The following is an 8,338-nucleotide window of genomic DNA, read 5'->3' on the forward strand; positions in this document are numbered from 1 at the left end:
TATATAACACTACATAACGTGAGTGGTGACTCTTCAGAATCAGAATCAGAATCAGAATACTTTATTGATCCCTGGGGGAAATTATTTAGGAGCCAGAACACTCCCCACCTGACATCAGTAAGATGTCACACTTGGACCCAAACTAAACTTGTTGCACAGCAGCTGATACAAGAAGAACAACGTCTGTGACTGGCCTAAAGTAAACTTTGGCTTTACCATCTTTCACCACCTTGACTTCTACCTTCCTGACAAGTCCGTCACTACTAGGATGAACCTTTGCGATCACCCCCATGGGCCACTGATTTCTCTTCACAAGACGATCTTTCAGGAGGATCACATCCCCCTGCTGCAGGTTTGGTCTGGTGGAATGCCACTTGCGGTGGCATTGCAGTGTTGATAAGTACTCCTTACGCCAGCGATGCCGGAAAGAGTTGGCCAGACTCTGAACTCTTTTCCACTGTTGCCTGTAAAGGTCCTTCTCCCCGAAGTCACCTGAGGGTGTTGGAGGTGCACCAACTTTTTGCGTGAGGAGTGTGGCAGGAGTAAGGATGCACGGAACATCGGGATCACTTGACACTGGAACCAGCGGCCGTGCGTTGATGATGGCGGCCACCTCTGCCATGAAGGTGGTCAGGACGTCGTGCGTGAGGGGCCTGGAACCAAGTTGAGCGAGCTGGGAGTCTAATATCTTAAGTGCCACTCCTATCATCCGCTCCCAACTGCCCCCCATGTGAGAAGACTAGGGAGGGTTGAAGACCCAACTACATCCATGATCATTTAGGAAGGATTTACCACGTGGGTCAGAAGGAATCCTTTTGTCAAACCCTAGCTCACTGGAGGCTCCTGTGAAGTTAGTTCCACAATCCGATCTCAATTGCTTTGCAGGTCCTCTGACTGAAAAGAACCTGCGGAGAGCGTTAATGAAGCTAGATGTGTCCATCCCCTCTATGATCTCAAGGTGAACTGCCCTTGTGCTCATGCAGGTGAACATCACTGCCCATCGTTTGCTGCTGGCAAGTCCGCCCCGAGTACGACGAGAGGCAACCGACCATGGCCCAAACACATCTATGCCTACGTAAGAGAATGGAGGCTCAGCACTAAGACGTTCTGCAGGAAGATCTGACATTTTTTGGAACTGTGTTACTCCCCTTAGCTTGCGACAAACTACGCATGAGTAAATGAGGCTGCTGATCTGGCGTTTACCTCCTAAGACCCAGTAACCTGCGGATCTTAAAGCACCCTCTGTAAGATGACGCCCCTGGTGCCTGACACTTTCATGGTAATAGCGGACTAACAGGTTAGTTACATGGTGTTTGTGCGGCATAATCAAGGGGTGTTTTTCTGTGGACTCAAGGTCAGAATGAAGAAGGCGTCCGCCAAGCCTCAGGAGGCCTGATTTGTCAAGGTAGGGAGAAAGCTTTAAGAGAGGGCTTTTCTTTGGGATGTCCTTCCCTGACTCTATTTGTTTGAGCTCCTCTGGGAAGCTTTCTTGTTGGACTGCTTTTATAACCGATGCATCACAGAAGACACAGATTTCTCTGTGCTTCGCACCAAGTAAGGCTTGGTGTAAGGCTTTTCGGTTTGAGAGACTCTGAATGTGAAGATGTCGCCTTCAATGTCCCAACAGACTCCTAAGCTTCTCTGCATTGGAGGAAACTCTGTGTTGAAATCTATGTCCTTGAGCCCCCTTGCCAAGTCTACAGTAGAGAATGCTTTCATGACATTTGGGCTGTTTGAAGCTATTTTGTGGAGCCTCAGGTTGGACGCAGCGAGCAGCTCCTGTGCGTCTTTGAGGAGCTTAATTGCCTCTGACTCAGTAGGGAGGGATTTGAGTCCATCATCGACATAGAAATGTCTTTGAACAAACTGTTTGGCCTCAGAATAGTGCTGTGTGTCGAACAGGTGTGCCGCCTTTCTCAGACCGAAAATTGCCACCGCTGGGGAAGGGCTTGTTAAGGTTCACATAATTGAGGAAGGAGAGTACAAACAACCAGTTCCAGAAGATCTTGGTCAAACAATTGATTTTAATGAATACACGCGTGGGAAGACCATTCTGTATGTAGACAGGAATTAATCTTCGACTTAATCAAAGCATACACAGATTTTTATAGCATCAGGGTTTGAATTAACGACGCCCTTTCATACGTCACAGACAGAATATATACATACGTCAAATCAAAACCACAATGACTTTTAACACAGTTTAAAAGAATGTTGTCTTCTATCTTCATGGCCGGTACTTCCTGTCACTGCTGGATGCTCTCTTGTCATCTTGACACCTCAGCAGCAGTTCTGTGACAAACTGCTCTTTTTGCAACCCCAAGCAAAACATGATTAAACTTCCACCTATAAATGATTCTCTCTAACTGAGTGTGTGTGTGTGTGTGTGTGTGTGTGTGTGTGTGTGTGTGTGTGTGTGTGTGTGTGTGTGTGTGTCTGTGTGTGTCGTCCTCAAATGCTGTCTCATCTCACCCGTTGCACTTCTGACCTTTTACCAGACCAGAGGCTCATCCTTATGTGTAATAACCTAACTGAAACTACATGTACTATGTTGAATAAATGTTTTAATCAAGAACCTCTACTAAGGGCTTAGTAAAAGAATATAAAAGTATAACAGACAATTTGAATAACCTAGTAATTCAAATAGCCTCGTCTAACCTGCTCAGAATAACTTAGACTCTGCTTTCACTTCTGCTTTCCCTTCTGCAAACTCTCTGCAACTTCCTGTCAGCCTGCAACTTATTCTTTCTAAAACACAGAACACATGCACTTTCATTCTGTACTCGAAAACTGGCTCTCTTGGGTCATTGTTGCGGTACCAAAGGAACCGGAGGAAGTTCCTGTGGTCTTCTCGCACCTGAAAGCAGTGGAACATTTGTTGTATGTCCGCTGTGACAGCCACCGTTTCTTCTCTGAAACAGATGAGCACCCCAATCAGACTGTTATTCATATTTGGACCTTTGAGCAGCACATCATTTAAGGACACTCCCTGAAACTTAGCACTCGAGTCAAATACCACCTTGATGTTCCTGGGCTTCTGCGGGTGATAAACGCCAAAGAAGGGCAGATACCAGCATTCTTCTCCTTCTTCGAGAGCTGGTGCTGGTTCGGTGTGATCCCTGTCAAACAACCCCTGCATAAAATCCATAAAATGTCTCTCCATCTCAGCGCGTTTATTTAATGTGCGGCGCAACGACTCTAAGCGGCTGAGTGCTTGATTTCTGTTGTTTGGGAGGCGGGCTCTCAGTGTACAGAAAGGAAGTGGAGCTGTCCAGCTATTTGCATCGTCTTGGTAAAAGTCTCTTTCCATAATTTCCAGAAAGGCTTGGTCCTCAAGGGAAGGGGCTAGCTCTTCGTCCTTTTCACTTTGCTGGAATATGTGTTTCCCTATTTGACATGAATTGTGAGTGTCCCAGGATTTGTTGTGTGACTGCTCTTTGACATGAAAGCTGTTTTGACAGGGTGTTAGGAGACTTGGACGCCCGTTCTCTAGAACACTCGTTCTGTATGTGCCTATGATGGCTGGCTTATGGGCTCCTCCTAGGCATACATCACCTACAATAACCCACCCAAGTGCAAGTCTCTGGGCAAATGGAGCATTGACTGGTCCATTCACTTGTTCATACACTTTGTGCACTTGTATTATGTCTCGGCCTAACAGCAACATAATCTCAGGGTCTAGGGGCTGCATATGATCTGCTAGGTGTTTGAGGTGTGGATGGGCTAGAGCAATCTCTTGCGTTGGGATTTCATTCTTGTTGTCTGGGAGTGAGTCACACTCGAGCAAAGAAGGCAGAGGAGAGCTGAACTGGCCATCAACGGATTGTATAAAGAGGTTCTCAGCTAAGCGGCCATTTGTGGTGGAAACCCCTGTACATGTCTTAAGTGTGTATGGCGCTAGGTTGCTCATTGGGATGCCAAAGGTGTCGAAAAGATTTGACTTCGCTAATGACCTATTGCTCTGGTCATCTATGATAGCGTAAACCTTGACCTTTTTGTCTGAATGCCCCTTTGGATAAATGTAGGCTTGACATATTTTGGAGCAGGAATGCCCCCCACCTAAGTCCCCACAAACTTGAGTGCATGCTGAGCTAGTCTTCAAGTCTAGGCTACTCTCTCCGCCATGCTCCTGCCTGTCCTGGTATGGGGCAATGTTTTGAGCTTTTGTGTTTTGTGTCCATGGAGCTGGACCTGCATGCAGCGCTGCAACGTAATAAATGGTAAATGGCCTGCATTTGTATAGCGCTTTACTCAGTCCCTAAGGACCCCAAAGTGCTTTACACTACATTCAGTCATTCACCCATTCACACACACATTCACACACTGGCAATGGCAAGCTACGTTGTAGCCACAGCTGCCCTGGGGCGCATTAACAGAGGCAACGTGTTTGTTGCAGTTGCACTCTAAGCAAGTAATCTCTTCCTTACAGTCTTTAGCTTGGTGAGCTGAGGAATCGCAGCACCTAAAACAGATGTTGTGTTCTCTGAGGTATGCCTTACGCTCATCTAGTGTCTTTTCTCTGAAACCTCTACACTTCTTTAACGGGTGTGGTTTATTGTGGATGGGACACAGTTTGTTTGTGAACTCACTCATGCTGCCTAAGCTTGGTTTGTGAGTTTTGTTTACCTCTGTTTTGTGGACGGCAACAGGCGGTCTTGACTTGATAAATCTTGTATAGTGGTTGTCGTGAGTTGTGGGATAGGATGTGGGACTTGATACAGTAGACCTAAAACTGGGGTCATTTCTCATTTTCGCTTCATCTTGTATGAAGCGACAGAAGAATGAGAATGGAGGGAAATATACATCATGTCTCTGCTTGTATTTAGTCCCCACTGACATCCACCTGTCTTGAAGATTTGTTGGCAACTTATCAAATATCGGGGCAATGCCCCTTGATGTGTCCAAATACACTAACCCAGGTAAAGAGCCGTCTGATTTGGCTGCATCAATGTGGGGGCGATCGTGGCTCAAGAGTTGGGAGTTTGCCTTGTAATCGGAAGGTTGCCGGTTCGAGCCCCGGCTTGGACAGTCTCGGTCGTTGTGTCCTTGGGCAAGACACTTCACCCGTTGCCTACTGGTGGTGGTCAGAGGGCCCGGTGGCGCCAGTGTCCGGCAGCCTCGCCTCTGTCAGTGCACCCCAGGGTGGCTGTGGCTACAATGTAGCTGCCATCACCAGTGTGTGAATGTGTGGATGACTGGATATGTAAAGCGCTTTGGGGTCCTTAGGGACTAGTAAAGCGCTATATAAATACAGGCCATTTACCATTTACCAATTTCAGAAAGCAGGTCGCCAAGTTCTCTGAGATTCTGGGGGTCTTTGTTTGACACTCTAGGAAAGCGTTCAAGTCTGTCAAGGAGCGACTTCTCAATAGCCTCTGGGGTACCATAACATTCTTGTAGCCGTGTCCAAACTCGACGTAGGCCCTCTGCTGGATTGTTGAGATGGACAGAGCGTATACGTTTGGCATGCTTAGACGACTCTTCTCCAAGCCACCGGGTGAGCAAATCTAACTGTTCGCTAGGCTTTAAGGTTAACCCTTCAATAGCGTTACAGAAAGAAGCTCTCCATGCCCAGTAGTCCTCTGCTCTGTCTGTAAACTTTGTCAGGCCATCTGCCACCAATTCTCTTTTTGCCAGAAACTTAGCGAGATTAGCAAAGTCACTGTTCCCGTTGTTGAATTGCGTTGGCTGGAAAGGTGGAGTGTAAGGGGAAAAGCTCATAGGTTGAGGTGTGGTACTTACATACCTTTGGCCACATTTTTCTTGGGTATCAGCAGCTGGTGTCAGATGGCTGCCAATCTCATATTTGATGTCCTGTTGATTTACCTGTGGGACATATTGAGGTGAAGTGGCTGGATCGGGGATTGGACTGATGTCACACTGTTTTATCGGTGTAAAGTGTTAAGTGTCACGGCTGGCGGGGTGAGCCATGTGGTGTTGGAGGAAAAGGAGGACCCAAAATGCAGGCCGCCGACTGATGGTTCAAGGTTCAAGGTTCTTTATTTGTCACATGCATAGTTATACAAGTATAACACACAGTGAAATGTAGCCTGACACGCTCCTCGACATGTGCAAAAATTGGGGGGGGGGGGTAGAGGAAGAACATTATATATATATATATATATATAGTATATACATTGGGTGAATGTGCAGTAGTAGCAGCAAGCAGGTGAATTCTGTACATTAATATGAATAGACATCTGACTATTTTACAGGATAGACAATATAAACATATTTAAAATTAAAGGAATTGAAATGTACATTGTGCCTTGGTTTAGTGTCTGGAAGAGTCCTGACTCAGTCAATTATAGATGATGTGAGAGGGCGGGTGTGTGTGTTTAGGGCACGGATGGCTTGGGGATAGAAGCTCCTCTTGAGTCTCTCTGTCCTTGCCCGGAAGATGCGGAACCTTCTACCAGATTGCAGAAGTTGGAACAGTTTGTTGCCAGGATGGGACGGGTCCTTCAGTATCTGCTCTAGTCCGGCATCTCCTGGTGTAGGTGTCCTGAAGCGGGGGGAGAGCAATCCTGCAGCAGCGTTCTGCTGTACGGATCACTCTCTGGAGAGCTTTTTGGTCCTTCACACAGCTGTTCCCAAACCACGATGTCATGTTCTGTGTGAGGATGCTCTCCACAGCGCCTGTATAGAAAATCCTGAAGATCTCTGGAGAGACCCTGAACTTCCTCAGTTGTCGTAGGTGGTACAGGCGCTGCCTAGCCTTTTTGGTCTGGACCTGAATGTGGGCAGCCCATGTCAGGTCTGAGGAGATGTGGACACCGAGATACTTGAAGGACTGCACCCTCTCCACTGGAGCTCCATTGATGATAATGGGCTTGTAGTCTCTGTGCTGACTGCTTCTGAAGTCCACCACCAGCTCCTTGGTCTTGCCGACGTTGAGCTGGAGGTGGTTGTCCTGGCACCACGATGCCAGATTCTTCACTTCATCCATGTAGGCCGCCTCATCGTTGTTGGAGATGGCACCCAGCACCACTGTGATGATATGAGTGAGGGTTTATTTACAGGTGACAGTGGCAGAAACAGACAACGAAGCATGAGAAAACAACTGAAGAAACCTAAACTGGGAGAACTAAATGACAAACCTGAGAGCATACAAAAGGTGTGTGGGGCAGAGAGACGCAGAGACAGGAACGAAACACCATAGAACGCAGACGAGCCGACAACGAACACAGACCGACACCCACTAAATATACACACACAAGGTAATCGGGTAATCACACACAGGAGGGAAGAACAGCTGAACCCAATACACATGATGAGCGGAGGAGACAAGCTGAACACAATGACAGACAGACAGAGACCTTCAGAACAAAACAGGAAATCTAGAACCCGAACCGGACACAAGAGGGGAGGACACAGAATAACTAGAACAGAGGAAAATAATCACAAAACACAAAACGCTGGGTCAACGACCCAAGACCATGACAGTACCCCCCCCTCCAAGGGCTGGCTCCAGACAGCCCAAAACAAAAACAGACGACCAACCCAGGGCGGGCGGCGGGGGGTCCAGGACGGAGGGACCAAAACCAAACAAAAAACAAGCTCCAGTGATCCAAAACAATTGTCCAAAACACAACACACACTGGAGTCCCTGAACAGGGTCCCAAAACATAGTTCAGGAGGCCGGCCCGGAGGCTGACAACTCAGGAGCCTAGAACAGTTCATCTACGGGGGCCGACCATGTGGAAGGCAGTGGCGGCGACGGGGAAACAGTTCAGGCGGCTGACCGTGCAGACGGCAACGGCGGCGACGGGGAAACAGTTCAGGCGGCTGACCGTGCGGACGGCAACGGCGGCGATGGAGAAACAGTTCAGACGGCCGACCGTGCGGACGGCAACGGCGGTGATGGGGAAACAGTTCAGGCGGCCGACCGTGCGGATGGCAACGGCGGCGGTGACACAAGTCCGGAGGCCGGCCGCACGGAAGGTAGCGGCGCAATTCGGGAGGTCGTCCATAGTGGCGATGATGCCCAACAAGCGGCCTGGCAGATGACCGCCGATGTCGAGGCGGCATTTTGGGACCCAAAGGCTGCGTGGCCCCCGCAGCACCAGGCAAGGCAGAGGCTGAAGCGGAGGCTGGACCAGACGTGGCTAAAGCTGGACCAGGCGAAGGTGAAGCTGACTCGGAGGCTGGACCAGGCGAGGATGAAGCCGGAGCTGGACCCGGCGAGTATGAAGCCGGAGCTGGACCCGGCGATGATGAAGCCGGAGCTGGACCTGGCGACGGCGTGGGTGAAGCTGGACCAGGCGACGGCGTGGGTGAAGCTGGACCAGGCAACGGCGAAGCTGAGGCTGAGGCTGCAGCTGGCGAGGATGAAGAG

The sequence above is a fragment of the Astatotilapia calliptera genome, chromosome 14, assembly GCF_900246225.1.
Source record: "Astatotilapia calliptera chromosome 14, fAstCal1.2, whole genome shotgun sequence".
Lineage (NCBI taxonomy): Eukaryota > Metazoa > Chordata > Actinopteri > Cichliformes > Cichlidae > Astatotilapia > Astatotilapia calliptera.